This window comes from Stenella coeruleoalba (assembly GCF_951394435.1).
Source record: "Stenella coeruleoalba genome assembly, chromosome: 11".
Lineage (NCBI taxonomy): Eukaryota > Metazoa > Chordata > Mammalia > Artiodactyla > Delphinidae > Stenella > Stenella coeruleoalba.
In genome coordinates this window covers 53,717,602-53,734,354 of record NC_137157.1, presented here as the reverse complement: position 1 = coordinate 53,734,354, position 16,753 = coordinate 53,717,602, and the positions used below count along the sequence as shown (strand labels likewise).

Sequence of the window (16,753 nt, the reverse complement as noted above, 5' to 3'; positions counted from 1 at the left end):
GGCTATGTGTCAGTGGCCATTTGTCATCTTCCATTTGGTCTGCTTCATTCATTCACATTCCCAGCCTGACTCCTATAGGCATTTGAATTTGCAACCCCTTTAAGAGGCTCTAGGAAGCATCATGATCTCAAGTCATTCAGCCTATCTGAATTTCTTTCTTTCAGGTACTAACTCAGGAAAAGGAGCTATTGTTTGTGTCACCCTTAGTTTGATCATTGATCTTGTGAGCTGGAATCAATCCACTGAACTACATTATTACCTCACCTTAAATACACACTGTGATATTTTTCTTCACAACTCATTCCAACTCAGACATTTTAACTATTTTAACTCTTTTCAGAACTATACTTCACTGTTATAAATAAGAATTAATAGTAAGAGCAGATATAACACAAATACACTGTTGAACCATTCCTCCAGATTCATTTCAAAACCTCAAGTATTATACTAAAACAGTGAATTCTGTATCTTTGTCTTTTTTGTTTACTGAAATACTCCAAGCACCTAGAGAGTGTTCAATAAATATTTATTGAATAAATGAATGAACTTTCCCAAGGATTATAAATTCTCTAAAGTTCATATGTAGATTTTGAATGAATGTGTTTAATTATCAACAGGTATATGAAGATTATTCATTTGCTAACTAGTTCTGTTTGGGTTAATCAACCAAACCATTTTATCTCAGTGACTATGAAAACCAGCAGTAGAGAAGAGACATGTAACCTCAACAAGCCTAAGACTCATGGCCTATCGCAACTTGTTTTGCAACAAAACAGCATCATGCAAACTAGGCAAAATGGATAAACAGAATAAGAGTTAGTCTGATTCAATTTTATATCCCTACATCTATAGTCTTTAGTCATCACCATAATCATCATTAACATCATCATCCCAATCAAATAAAGCTTAACTTTTACAAATTGCTTACTGAAAAGCATTTATGGAACTTTTACTGGTGCTCCAGGAACTTTTTGTGCTAGATGTCCCTTGACTTTCTGAATAAAGGTATGTCCTGGAATACTGTTACACTTCCCATACCACGATGTTTAGTAGGTCAGAATACAGGAAAAAATTACATTTTTAATTATCTTGAAACTTTGACTGAAGAAAATATACTGCTGAGAAACTGAGGCACAGAGAAATAAATTGATTTTCTTGTGGTTACATGTTTATTTATTGGTAGAGTTAGAAAAGCATCTACAGAGCTCTCACCACTACACCACATTGGTTTTATAATAGTCATTTTCAAAATTTATCTGCTAAACAAAATGCAAGCCAATGAATTTTAACCACTCAACAAATGATGTGATGAGCAAATATATCTTCAAACAGCAAAGTCTAAATTTTGACCCAGTTCTGGTGTATTTATAAACACACAACAATCAATCTAAAAGGAGTTTGCAATAATGCTAAATATGTATCTTAGCAAGAAACTACTATGATACAACATTTCAAGAACTAAGCCTGAAAAAAAAAAATTAGGTTAGAATTTTCCTCGAACTTAAAGCTGCCCCAAATGGGGCCTCTGGTTTCTGGAGTATGAGATTTCAATGTCCTTTCACTCTCCCCTTGGGCTTTGGATTGCCTGACTTAAAGGTGGATCATCTATCTCCTTTCTCCTTTTATACCATAAAAGAGAGCTAAAGTTAGAGCTGTTTCGCTCAATTCAACTCAACTTTCTGAAGAAAATACAAACAAAAGCAGGACCACGTCACTGCTACTGATATGTCTGATGGCCATTCTAAGGAGGAATTTCCTGAACTCTTCAGCACCAACAAATTTGAGTATGCCATCCATCATACACCTACAACAAGGAAAACTAAACTGAGAAAGAAATGGTAACAATAGCTAGGTTTTTCCACCTTAAATGAATTTGGAACTGTCGTAAACTAATATAAATTAAAAATATAAGTACATATGTTGTTTTCCTCAAATGATCTGAATTGACCACTTCTGAATTCTTCTGATCTGAACAATCACAAATTTGCTACATCGGTCCATAAAGCTCTATTATTTGAGTAGACCCAAGTTTTAGGGCTGTCAAAGGCCTGCTCTCTTGAAGAACCCATTCTAACAAAGTCTCAGTGCTCTATTAATAGGTTGAGGTTTTGTTATTAAGATTCCTATGACCACATAACCCATTTTTAGTTGTCTGCCTTTGCTTACTCCAATCCATCAAGACAAAAAATATGAAGCCAGAAAAATGCAGACTAGGACAAATAACACACCTTGCGTTTCTTATATGGATGGTCTTTTTCATAATAGAGCAGGAGAGAGAAAGCATATTTACTTCCTCCAATATTTAAGTACAATTCTCACTGGAATCTCCAAGAAGGATGTCAAAAAAAAAAAAGGGAGAACAACTCAGCCAGAACCAAATAAAACCATGGCACAGTTTTTACATATAAATAATAATTTTCAGTGGTCAGTTTTTTTGCACCAGAAATAATCCATTTGTATCTTCATAGCCCAGGCCATTCTGCTTGAAAACTTTCATTCCAAAGCACATATACACTTTTCCAAAAATCTTCTGTCATAGTGCCTGCTGTGGATACCTTCATGAATTCACTTATAAAGAGGGGCATAATCTGCCATGATCTGTTCTGTATTATTAAACTCAACAGAAAGCTCTATATGCAGTGACAGGAGGCCACAGGCAATTAACACTGCAAACTGTAAGGTTTAGAATCTTTGCATGCACATGCATGCAATTATACAGTGACTAGTTCATAGCAGCAAAAAAAAAAAAAAAAAAAAAAACTCATAAAAATATTTAGTAAAACAAACCTTTGCACTCCCCGGGCTTTAGGTGAAGAGTTAGCTTTACGTAGCACAAGGATAAAAGAGCAAAGAAGACCTGTTTGGCAGATTGTCCCCATTTTGTCAAAGTACTAAATTTAGCCTACCACCAGAATTGCTAAGAAGGCAACATTATCACATTATCCAATCCCTCTGTAAAGAGTTTCCAAAATCTACCGTGTAGAAGGAGCATTATAAATATAAATTTAATTGATAAGTATGTTTGTGCTGTTGCTAGGGGAAAGGGAGATGTACCTTTGCTAACTGGCCATTCAGGGGAAATCATAAAATAATTACAGGTACTATGGAGTAATTTAGGAGACTGAAGGAAGTGACTAAAAGGACTTTATCTAACATAAAAATATAAACTATGATTCCCTAGCTATATTTCATACCCTATAGGGATAATTGTGAATAAAATGGAATACTCTCCTTATAGCTTATAGAGTCATGTCTCATCTGAATCCCAAGTTACCTGAAAGTCTTATATTTTTCAATGGTAATAATAATCAATTGCCTAAATATGCTAGATTTTCACTGATTCCAGTGACTAGGTGGCCTAGTTACAGCACAGGATGAAGTCCAACAAAGATGTGGTATACATATTGGAAGTGGGTGCATTTAGGAAATTTAACAAATTTGGAGTATAATATCAATATGTTTCTGGAAATTTTGTAGATACCATTTGAAACCAGAATAGTATGCTCTAATGTAACACACGGTTTCTGTTTTGACTGTGGAGGCACATATTTAATAAAGACAGAATACAGATCTATTCACTGTTTAAAATGTGTTGAGATTTCTAGTCATAGTGTCAATAAACACATCCCAAAGCACCCCTACACAGAACTGATTTTTTTTTTTTTTTTTGCATTTGTAGCCTAATGAATAAAAATATCTCCGAAAAACTGAAGAGAAAAAATACTGCCTGCAACAGTGGCTCAAAGAGTAAAACTCAATTATAAATGATGTTGTTAAACCATGGTTACCCAGTTGCAGTGTAGGTCAGATCATGTAAAATAGTGAAAAACTAGGTACCTTAAAAATGTAGACATTTTTTAAAAAGTCATTCCCTCCCCCTTCAATACTAAACCAGTATTTTACATGGATCCCATTAAAAGCATATGTATGTATGTATGCATGTGCATATATATGTATAGAAGGAGAGATTAGATTCATATTGCAGAGAAAAGTATTTAAATACCACTTTTCTTCACATTCCAATGAAGTCTAACCATTCCTCTTAAAATTTCTGTTAAGAATAAGCAGAAGATAAGAATTGTTAGCTATATTTCACTGACAGGGCACTGAATCACTGTGCCAAATGAATAGAATCAGATTTTCTAAAAATTACCCAGTAAATCAGTGGTCAATGACAACTAAAAACCAAAACTAATTTCTAGGTCTCTGTTTGCTAGGCCCACGTTTCCACCTCCCCTGTTTCAGACTGCACTCCAAACCCAAAGTAAAACTGTTCTCTAAAAAGACTTACAGTAACTCATTGTGAGACTATTCCTCCTCTTCCAGTGATACAGTTCCATGTGCTCTAAGTAATTCAAACTAAACCAAAGAATTTTCCAACAAAATAGCAAAGTCACCATATTACACGGCACTAAAATCAATGATTCATAAGCAAGATACAGGATGTGAAATGCTGTGCAGGTATGTGGACCAGACATGAGGTTGATTCGGCTGGCTTGGCCTTCATATCTAGCAGCAATCTGTGTTAATGCGTTTCTTCTCTTTGTTTTGGTGGAGCCCTACTAATAACAAGTTGATGAACTGCATTTGTAAATATCAGTTATAGATCAAAGGGGGCTATGTTAGATGCTTATTTTACTTCAACTTATGGTTTTTCACCTAGAAAACAAAACTGCATTGCACAGTAAAGTTCCTTATTTTTACTTGACTCTTCAATGAACAAAACAGCTGCAGAATAATGCGATTTAATGAGGCATTCCTAATAAAATACTGGAGAAGTAAAAGCAGGGGCACTGAACTGTTTCTGGTTGTTTCATCTTCTCAAATATATTAGAAATAACTGATGACACTTGGGAACATTCCTAGTTTGGGACATGCATTAAAGAGGCAAATGCCCATTAGTTTGCTGCCACAGCTGAACTTAGAATCTGACAGTACCTTTTATTAGGGCCCATGATAAAAAAAAAAAAAAAAAAGTCTGGAAAATGCTGGAGAGGCACATCTTACCCTACTTGTATAGGATAATCCATAACCTGCAATTAGTGACAAATCAAACTTAAAATGCACTTTCAACATTTACATATTCAAAAACACATTATAAAGGATCATCATTAAAATACTAAAGATACCGAATCCAGGATGACTAAACCTTTCTGATATTATAAAAAATAACTTCCATAAAATCTTCTATCACCCCCTGAATTTCATCACTTCATAAATTTTTAAAAAGGAAAAGTGGCCGTGTCTAAAAACAGATCTTTTTACAGCTGTTGTCATCACATTTTTATAACTCGGTGGTTAGTAAATACTGTAATGCAGTCTCCAAGCAATATGTACCTTTTTTGACATAGATCCATGGGATCTCAGTGAATCTTCACTCTCCGGTTTGTCACTTAAAATAGCTAATAGTTTTCAGATTCAAAATCACACATACTCAGAAAGCTTAGGTTCCTTTTTAGCACAACTTGTAGCCTTACAGGTGTTTGCTTTCACGTCGAGGTTTTTTAGTTCTTCCGTAAGAGACATATATCATAGCACTATGTATAAATATGTAAATTCAAGCATCCTAAATTACAAAACTGTATTAAAGGCAAGAATCAAGATTTCAGTCTCAAAAAATGCCTGATTTGAATAAAGCAACACACTAAAACTGTGTTCTGCCTCTTAAAAGTACTGTGTCTAAGCAGTTGGCAGTGTGACACTGCTTTCATAGTATTATGTCTATAAATAATGCAATCTAATTATTTTCATTGAAAATTAAGAAAATGCAAATAAAATGAGCTCCAGTGTGGTTCGTAATGGCCTTTCAATGGCTCAGATGGTTTTAAAAATTAGGACTCTAAAAAGGTCAGTATGCAAACAACTAACTGACCCGGGAAGAGATCCAGAACAAAGTAGGAAAAAGGGAAGATTAAATGTGTCTGATCATTTTTAAGGATCTCAGGTGCCAAATTTGAAACTGTAAAAGATTGACCAGTCTGCGAGTACATGTGCAAACATGGGAAGGCTGGAATCAATACAAATAATCTTAATGCCCTGGTTTTTAAAGGCTTTAGAAGTGTCTTCAGAATCCTTTGCTAGTTATTGCCATTTAGGACTTTACCCAGAAATCTTAATTACTCATTTGTCTTAACTTACATTGCCTAACAGAGCAGTTTTAAAGTGTTAATTGATAATAGTCTGAATGTTGATGTCTCAAACAATCTAGTTGGGGAAGACAGGAACCAGATAATTATCATGCAGTCAATGGTCATTAAAATTCATCCTGTCATGAGTAAAAGACCCTTATACACCGACTGCTTTGCGGGTACTTTTCAGAGCAAAGGTTGCATACAGGTTTGTTTGGTTTTGTTTTTTTCAAGAATGATGCTTACAAAATTCAAGAGGGTATTTAACACTCACAAAAAGAAGATATTTTCTTTTCTGTCTTATTGCCACAAGCCAAACTCACCCAGCACCAGGTGAAAACAGGCTAGCTATCCACTGTAGTGACTACACCTGTGATTCCACACAATTCAAGCAATCGTTTAACACTTGCTCAGGAGGTGGAATACTAACTAGAAAGCATCACGTCTACCACGGGGCTCTGCAAGTACCTACAGTTCCTCCTTTTCAAGTGGGGACTAGATAGCTCAGCCTGCAGTTCTAGGAGAAATAGAGCAATGGATCTCAAACTTTCCTTTACAAAGGCAGTTTCTGGAAATAACACGTTCCCCACTGACAAGTGAAGATCAGTGGCTTAAAGAAAACACCTCGGTGGAACCTGGCCTTTTGGAATAGAAGGGGGAAGGGACAGGAAAGCAGTGGGGCAGAAAAACCGTGTACTATTAGCAAGATTCTAGAGCCATCTATGCGGAAATAAATGAAAAACCGTTAGTTTCTCGAAGCTGTTCTTTTTCTGAACGCTGTTCCTAAAATGACCCTTGTCCTAAAGCTCTCCTGTAGTATCCTTTACTGAAGCTTTATCTCATTCAGTAGTAAAGCGTCCGGTACCAAATCTAAATAAACCTTTACACAGATGAGGCTCCAGAACTTATCAAGAAGATTCTTTATGAAAATGGTTAGAGGTGGAGAAATCGATAGCCACCCTCTACAGACAGGCCCGAGAATTAACTAATCAGAAGTGGACAGAAAGTGGAGATTTCAGAAAGGCGACCTGACATCCCATTGATCCTCCCTTGAACGCGACCCCCAACTTCTTTTTAGGAGTCCAAAATGGTTACGAACCGAGATTGGTTTGGTTGAGAGATCGAATTAAAACCCACTTCAACCTCGGCCGGGTCGCCCGTTGTGTTAAGAGAAATGGGGCACAGAAGGGAGGGAGGGCAAGGCTCTCGGAACCGTCTTTCACTTGCTCAGATCCCCTCTCGGCGTTCCTCTACCCCCGCCCATACTCTGGACGCCCAACCAGCATCCGCTATCACCTCTCGCCTTCCCCGGGCGAGCTCCCTACAGCCCCCGACCCCCGGAGAAGGGAGGGCTTCCGGGCCCCGGGTCCTCCAGCTGCCGCCCGAGTCCCCAGCGCCGGCGGCAGGCGCGGCTGGCACCTACCTGCAGCCCGGCTTCCTGGTGGCGGCAACACCTAGCGATGCTCCTGCAGCTTCCGCGGGCCCGCGCCAGCCTTATCGCTCTTGCATCGCTTCCAAGATGCCAATCCGCTGTCACCGTTCTGGGGCATAGGGAACCGAAGTCTGGTGGTGTGTGCTCGTGGAGGGCGTGTGAGTGTGGCCCCAAGCGTGCGTGTGTGTGCGCGCGCGCGTGTGTTTCCTCCTCCGAGAGCAAAGAGGGTTCAGGAATCTCTAGACATCCAAACTGGAATCCCCTTAAAGTGGGTGGAAGGTGGCGTGCGGGAGCCTCGTTTCTTTCCTCCTCTCGTTTTTCACAAGTCAAAGTAATCAAAAGATTTGTTTACTGGGGAAACGCCGAAGTCCCGCAGCCCTCGCCAGCGCCCACGGTCGCCAGCGGTCCTCGCCGGATGCGCGCGGTGCGCTCAGCTCCTCACAATGCGAGAATCAAGGCGGTCTTGCAGCAGTTACCGCTCTTACTCCATCTCTGATTTGTTTGCTTTGAACGCCGAGTAGAGACTTTTCCTCCTGCCACACGTCGTCTCTGCCTCTCACACATACACACACTCACGCATACTCGGTTCCTTTTCCCCCTCCCTCCCTTTTTGCTCTCTGGGGAAAGGCAATTGGACGGAACAGTTCACCTTCAGAAAAGCAGCCTCCGCCACGTACTTCTCCAGTTTCCTGCCTCTCGTAGGTCCCGGGTCTCCGTTGTGCGCGAGTTGCTGGGGAGCTTCGGGGCAGGAAGGAGGAGAGGCTCTGAGCTCGGCAGTCTTCCGCCCGCGAGACGCTGGAGTTCCTCCGTCAGGCGCCCCTGTTCCCGCTTTTAGCAGATAGGTCCCAGCTGATGCCCTCTCGGAGACTTGGCGCCAAGTCCAATTAACAGCAACTCCCAACCAGCTGCAGACCCTCAATCCCGCCTCGAAGTGCTGCGGGCCGAGCCCCACGCAGCTCAACTGCTGCCCCTCTGGGCATCGTCGGCTGGGAGGAAGGGAAACCGCCGCTGTCCCCTTGTCCCCAGTACGCTGGGCACAGTCACCGCCGAGAAGGTGCGTGTTCCAACATCGAACACAAGCGAGCAGGGGCTGCCTGTGTCAGCTCGCTAAAGGAGGGGAGGGAGATGGGGCAGGGGAGGAGGCCGGGGAAACAAATCCGATCACCAGAACAAAAAGAATTAAGCGGTTTAGTAACCGAAGCCTCCTCTCCGCCGCCCACCCTAGGGCGCTGCACTGTCAAAAAACATTAGTGGTACCTTTTAGAAAGTCACCGTAGAGGGCAGAGCCCCCTGTTCCACCCAGACCCCTTATTCCACCCAGCCTGGACGTCCAGAGAGTCCGGAGTGACTGACTTCCCTGTATAGTACAAGGAGAACGCAGGGAGGAAACAGGTGCCAACACTCCAGGTTGAGTTAAGCAGGAAAATGCGAGGGCGGGACCAGGCGGCGTTGCCTCCCTCTGTCTCTCTCCCAACAGCCACCTCTGTTAGCAGCCGCAGCTGCTTCTGAGAGGAAACTGCGGTCTCGCAGAAAAAGAAAGAGGCAGTAAAAGATGAGAGGGCGGCAATTGGTATAAAAGCTGGACTATGTCTCCCTCTAGAGGGAGGCTCGGGTTAGAAAGCTTTACTGACTACGACTCCGATCTCTCTCTCCACAAAGAAAAAGAAAACAATATCGGTTCCAGGGAATTTTGTAGTTTTACAAATTCCAACCTCTAATGGATTTAGAGAGAGGATTTGCACTGCAGGCTTATGTAAGCAGAGTCCTTGCTAAAGGAACCTCTCCATATTTACAGAAATTTAATAGCAAGACGCTGGAAGGTCATGTCCTTACAGGTTTGGTCAATTTGGGTGTTGGTTTAAGCAGTATGCATACGAACTCAAGTGAAGAATCTTCTTAGACTCACTTTGATCAAGTCTGGCGATGAACAATACCTTAATCTAGTGATTAGAGGATTATGCAAAAATGAATAAGTAGTAATGATGAATTTAGAAAAAGAAAAGAAAATCTAAAGCAAAGAAATAGCATGCTGATCCAGGAAGTCTTACAAGCCCCTTACATCTAGGGATATCTCAAGGATCTTGCTTTGGAGCCAATATTCATACCTCTTATTTAACTAACCTAATCATTGTCAACTAAACTAACCAGACAAGGAGTTCAGGTTTTTTGAGCATCAGCTGCTGGCGTTCCTTGTCTGGTGCCTACAATAAACATTGCACTTTCTTTCACCAAAACCTGGTGTCAGTGGATTGGCTTTACGGCACCAGGGCAAGTGGACCCAAGTTTCGTTCGGTAACAATAGTGTCACAGATGTTATAATGTTTTGTTACTTCAGTCAAGTCCAAGCTAGGTTCCATCCATAACTTTAATATTTAGATTTTGTGAACTAACTATTTGAAAGTTTTCATTCAAAATATTTCTATATGAAACAACAAACTAGTGAATATAACAAAAAAGAAGCAGACTCAGATATAGAGGATAAACTAATGGTTATCAGTGGCAGTGGAGGAGCAATGCAGGGCTGGGGGAAAGAGAGGTACAAACTACTGGGTATAAGATAGGCTCAAGGATGTATTGTATAACACTGGGAATACAGCCAATATTTTGTAATAACTGTAAACGAAGAGTAACCTTTAAAAATTGTACAAAAATTTTAAAAATAAACAATAAAAATAATAAAACAAAAAATTCTGTATGTTTAAAAATTATAAAAAGTGTATTCAAGTTTTTATTAAACTCCTTCCCATTCCCATTCACTCTGAATTTTTGAAGTAGTCATATTTTAACTTGATAATCTAATTTAGTACAGGCTTAAAGAAAGAAAAGAATTTATAAGAAATAGCTTAGACTGATTGAAGTCATTTCAAACAAGGAGCCAAAACTAAGTCATGTAGTTTCATTATTTGGCTAATTGTACTATAGTAGATTTGAATCAGTCGAGCACATGGCAGTGAGGTACCCTCACCTGGTCTCTTTCAAAAGATTCATGTCATATGGTCAAAGATTTTTATTTCATTCCTCTTACTGTTAATGAAAGTGGGGTCTGGCTGCTCACCACTCAAAAGCCAAAAAAGAGGCAACGTTGGTGGAAAGGAAAGTTTGCTTTATTTCGGATGTCAGCAACAACGGGGGGAGAGCGGACTCCTGTCTAAAGGCCAACTTGACCCAACCACTGACAATCAGTGGGCAAGAGCTCTTATGGACAGAGGGAGGGGGCTACATGTAGAAACAGCACAGTCAGCTCTGACAGTCATCTTGAAATTGGTCATGTGGTGGTCTGACCAAAGTTATCTTGATTGTTTTAAGTACAATTAATCTTCAGTTCCAGGGTCAATTTGTTCCCATTTTCTTGAGGCCAGTTCTTGGAATTGTGGCAGCTTATGTCATGGCTACAGTCTGGTCAGCATGTGGTTAACTTCTTCCACCTGGTGGCGGTTTCAGTATCTGCAAGGCAGCTCACAGGATGTGGCTCAGAATATTATCTATAGCCCTTGGGGAGGAACCAAAGGTCCTTGACTATACTTAATGACAAAACTATTATTATTTGGACTCCTTTTACTGTTTTCCTTTGTTTCTGCATTTTCTCACTTCTCTGATTAAACTTATTCTTTGGCTAAAGTTTTTGCACAGGCAAAAGGCAGGCAGAGGGCATGGTGGGGGGTGCGAAGGACCATGGGGTCCTGCTCCGTTTCATTACCTAGCAACTTATTTCCCCAGGGAGCAAAGTTGACATTTTAAAACACCTGGCGCTCTTTCATTGCCAATCTTACAGTAATTCTCAGTCTGCTATGTTAAGTAGTAGGATGGAATCCAAGCAGGAATGACTGGAAATCTGGGCTCTGTGCTGGGAGGAATAGCCATTTACAAAATTACTTTAGAATATTGGCTTTCCTTTCTTATAAGAAATATAAAGTATACTTTATAACCCTTCTGGCTTCTAATTCAAGTAGCTCTCTGTGACTATAGGAAAATCTATCATTTTATCATATTGTTAAATTTTTATTGTTAAAATATATGACATTTCATCCTTATTTTCCTAATTAAACCCATCATGTTTTTACAAAAATGTAAAGAAAAAAAGTTCGTAAAGAGAATAAATGTGTAAATTAATTACAAAATATAATAGAATTTCTTATCCAAAGTCATATGATACTTAAATTCTGTAATAACCTTTGTACTTTTTGTACAGATCCAGATAATTTCTAATGATTTTTAGATCAAGGTATTCCTATTTCCAGCACCTCCTAGACTTTTAAATCAAATATTTTGTTTTCCTTCCAAAACAAAATGGCAAATACCTCCCTAGTTTAATAGAAATCTTGAGATGATACTTCTTATCTTCTGTTTATTTAAACCGCCTGCCTCCTCCCATATAAACAGTAAAAAATAATTACTTGGAATGCAGAACTTCACTGACAGTAACCCGGAGCATAGCTCTTCATGTTCTGAGAGCTCACTGAAACATCACTTTGGGGCACTATAAGCTTGCTGGAGGCTTTCTATATTATCTCAAATTCTTATCTCAAGTCCTCACAACATGCCATAAAGTACCTGATATAACCCTATTTTACACATGAAAAAATTTTACACATGAAAAACATTGAGACAATTTCACCGTGATTAAGTGGAAGAGCTGAGAATCAAGCCAGATGGCTCTACCTGAATCCAACACCAGTTTTTGGTTTGGTTTTGGCTTTGATATTTTTTTCTACCCTCCCCAGAACCACCACTAAAATAGGCTATCTTCTGTATTACCGGGAAATAAAAATCCTTTGGACCTGGATATAGAGAAAACTTAGCTAAAGAATGTGGGTCCATTAATAAGAATAGAAAGAAGTTATTCATGCGAAAGAGAGAAGAAAAATTAGCACCAGCTCCCCTCAGCACTCAGCCAGGGTCTAGGATATTAAAACAAATGAACAAAAAAATTCTGATTCCTAGTGTGTAAGTGAAGAGGAGTGCCGTTCATTCTTCCTTGTCTCCTCTTGTTTTGTTTATTTGGTCCTAACCACCTCATTCTACTGATATCTTTTTCAGTAATGTCTCCCTCACTCACTTTTGTTTTCATGTAATTAGGTAAACAGAAGGAAGCACAGAATCCCTTTCACATAACCTAAGGTGGCATGTGTATGTTATTAACTTTTAGAATCCTCATCACCTAGCATAGTACCTAATACACAATAAATACTCTATAAATACATTATGGTCAGTAATCAGGAAACCAAATTGGTCAAGTGAGCAGACTGAAACCATGATGATAAACCAAGAGAATTACTCCACAGAGCCATAGGAGAAAGTACCTGAGGTAGGAAAACTGCCCTATATGGAGTAGTGAGGCAAATGGAACAAATCACTCCAAAACTTAGTGGTTTAAAGAACAAGCATTGATTTAGTTCACATTTCTGTGGGATTGGCAATTACGGGTTGAGCTCAGCTAGTCAGCTGGGCAGTTCCTCTGAACTCAGCTGAGCTTACTTGTGTACCTGTGGTCAACTGGCACTATAGTGCCTCACTATAAACTGACTGTAAGCTGGAGTATTTGAGAGTAACTAAGCTGCTAGTCCCTTATCATCTAACAGGGTACACTAGCTGTTTACATGGTGGCAATCACAGGCTTCCAAGAGTAGCAATAGGGGAAGCCTCAATACCCAAGCACTTTCCAAGTCTCTGCTCACATGATGTTTGCTACAGTCTCCTTGGCTAAGCAGTTCATCAGACCAGCCCAGATTCAAGGAGTGAAGAAAGACTCCATTTCTTAATCAGTAGAGCTACAAAAACCTGGTACATTAAAGAACCTGGTATGGGGGAAAAAGAATTTGCTTTCATTTTTGCAATCTAGCATGATAGCTATCCCACAAAGCTAGCATCTTGCACAGTATCTTAACCCACCAAGCGTTTTATGGACTGACCTGTGCACAGCAGAGTATTCCCATTATAGATTAAAGGACACCTGTCTTGGGTAAGAACAAGTTCTTTGTTCAGATTATTGAGTCCCTGGACTGTTCCCATTATCAATTTAAAAGAAATAGTCCATCCAACACCTTTCACCAATACAATGCAACATGTTTCTGTAATTCTCTGTTTCACTAGAAAGCACAAATGTTCCAACATTTAACATACTTTCCACATTAGCCATTGCATTAATCTCAGGGCTTTAATTTACAATTCAGATTTATCAACAGTATTATAAAAGTTCGACTTGTTAAGCTAGAAATCACTAGCCACTTTTACGTGACCGTGATTATGTCATCTTTCGTACACAGACCTGATAGCATCTATTTTGGTTATTTAGAGACTTTGTTTACTTCCTGATTTTTTTATCATACTCCAAAGAATTGAGATGAGTAAAACCTACTATAATGGCTTCCCGAATGGACTTGATTGAAACCCTGGGCACCACCTCACCACATCTGCAAACAATCTCTACTTGGTTAACTCCAACTCATTCATTAAGACTCAGGACAAGGGTTACCTTCTCTAAAAAATCATCCATAATTCCCTTAATCCACTATATTAACCATTTCTCCTCTGTGCTCCCAAACACCTGAGATCCCTCTATCTTAACACTTAACACATTGTGTTGTAACTGAGCCATTTTAAATAGATTATCCTACATTAGACTATATCCCTCTTGAAGGTCCACAGTCATGTTCATCCTTGTTTCATCTACGAAAGCTACAGACATGAATGGATGAGCAACTAATATATCTCGATTCACAAGACTGTGGAGCAATGTATGGTCACATTTATTTTATTATCCAATAATGACTTTAGGCCTCCATCTTGCTGATCACAAGCATTACATGCATCTAGACACTAGAGTCCCAAGTGGCTACGGGCACTCTTGAAGAATGCTGACATGGTTTATAAAATTAGCCTTCTTCATTACTGCACCTGCACACACACCAGAGACAGGAGCTCAGATGCACTCCTTAAGGTCTATCTTGTCCTGCTGACCTCCAGAGCTCCACCTGCCTGTTTCTATTTCTTACATTCAGCTGCTTCTATGCACATTTTCGCACTAAGCCCCACTTCAGAATAGTAACTGAAGTTCAATTTGCTCCAACAGCTGAACTGCAGTGATTCCTTGAGTACAGGGAAAGTTTCACTTCTCCACAATGTTATACTCAGTCCAAGACCAAAGAAAAATAGCCCTAGACTGTAGAAGACCCATCTCTTGGTGAGCAACTTAAGTTAAAAGCACATAGACATTTTCCCCAAGATGTGTCCACACTGCCAGAGTAGCTAGGTAAGAAAGAGAGCTGGTATCAGCTTCGTGCTGCATCCAGTATAAGCCCTTCCCTGTGACAACTTAGATACTGGTGTTGAGCCCAGGTCTCTAGTGTCTAGACATCCTCATTCCTTGTGAACCTGACGTCGACCATAGGGAGGGATGAGGTGAGTTGGGTAATCTTGGTCTCACTCCTTGGCCAGATGCTTGCTGAGTTGCAGAGACCAGGGTGAAAAAGAGCCCTTAGGAGAATCTAACATTTTTTTCCCAATAGTTTGGGGGAAAATGTGAAATTAGAGAAAAGTGCCTGCTCCTTGTGTGAAAAATCTAAAGGTAGGAGGCTAGCTGAAGTGACCAAGGACAGCAGTCCAAAAAAGAGGGTCATCTGATAGTGAAGAGGCAAATCTACCATTTCATGGGCCAAAGACATACTAGTTCCATGGACCAAGTGGGTATCACACAAGGTAGTGGCCTGAGTCATCAAAGCAATGGAAGAAAAATAAAACTATTTATTGATTGCACTTAATTTGTACCCATTCTGTTTATTTATGGACTAACATGGGTTCTATGAATATTGGCTTTCGGGGCATGTTAGTTCTGTAGCATAAGGTAGTAAGAAACTATTTATAGATACTACCTGTTAGTAGAAAGAAGCTATTAATATCGTGGTAGGCTGAGACCTAATGATTTCTAGAACTAAATAGGAAGCAAGTAAGTAGCTATAAAATCATTATGAACAGCTAGCATGGGGTTAGGGTTAGGCAGAGACTGACACACTCCAGATCTCTGAGAAATTAATGATCCATGTAATGAATATACCAGTCTCAGCAGTATAGGTTAGAGGGCAGGATCATCAGGATTAAGAATGTGGTCTTGGGCTTCCCTGGTGATGCAGTGGTTGAGAGTCCGCCTGCCAATGCAGGGGACGCAGGTTCGTGCCCCGGTCCGGGAAGATCCCACATGCCACGGAGCGGCTGGGCCCGTGAGCCATGGCCGCTGAGCCTGCGCGTCCAGAGCCTGTGCTCCGCAACGGGAGAGGCCACAGCAGTGAGAGGTCCGCGTACCGCAAAAAAAAAAAAGAAAAAAGAAAAAAGAATGTGGTCTTACTAAACTGCTCCCTTCCTCCATCAGAAATTAAAATTTCCAGTGGTTTGGGGTAGGAAGTCCGGGGTCTTTAACAACTTTACCTCATTTAAGTCATTGGCTGTCTTCATTCATAAGATTTTCATAAGTTACCAAGACCTAGTTGTACTTCAGTCTCTACCTGAGGTGTGATACACAGCCTCATGACAATACTACCAGCTCCAGATTTTCTCTCTTGATTTTATCACGCTTGTAGTAATCATGGGTAATCAATGTTTCTTCTAATCCTCATTCTTCCTGCCTGGTTTATTGGATTAACTAGATTGCTTTTGGCGTCTCATTCCCTTTTTGCCCTCTTTCCTCCCCCACTTGCCCATTGCAAGGTTGTGGAAGCAGACAGACTCTCACTTTATCAGGGAACCAAAGATTCCACACAACAAGGTACATTCTGAAGGTACAAACCAAGATGAAAGTCAGTTTTAGTACCATGCTTAAGAGCCTGGTCTTCCTAGTCTTTAGCTCAAAGTCCCATTTCCCTGTATTACTTGCCAACTAGATATTAATAATCCATAGTTTTCATCCACAGAATGTAGCTAAGAATAGGGGGAAGGAGAGCAAAATCCACTGAACAAATTGCCCATGCATCAAAGGTTATTTTTCACTGAAGCTAAGTAGAGGATAAGGTTTACAAGTTTTTACTCAGAAATGGGAAAGAAAAGAAACTAACACATTTCTTTCTTCTCATAATAGTTCTATAAAACAGATATTATCTCATTTTATGACTTATACACTAAGGCTCAGAGATTAAGTAAATTGCCCAAAAATTCAGTTAAAAAGTGAGAGCAGCCAGAATTACAATTAGATCTGACCCAAGAGCAT

The 16,753-nt window shown here is 40.0% G+C and overlaps 1 protein-coding gene across 1 annotated transcript in view; it reads right to left on the bottom strand.

The window, feature by feature from the left end:
• Nucleotides 1-7,884, bottom strand: part of TAFA2 (TAFA chemokine like family member 2) — a gene marked incomplete at its 3' end in the record, with an annotated part of 486,997 nt that extends 479,113 nt beyond the window's left edge. The window contains exon 1 of the mRNA XM_079937877.1: nt 7,552-7,884. The remainder of the gene's footprint in view (nt 1-7,551) is intronic.
• Nucleotides 7,885-16,753: the final 8,869 nt, after the last annotated feature.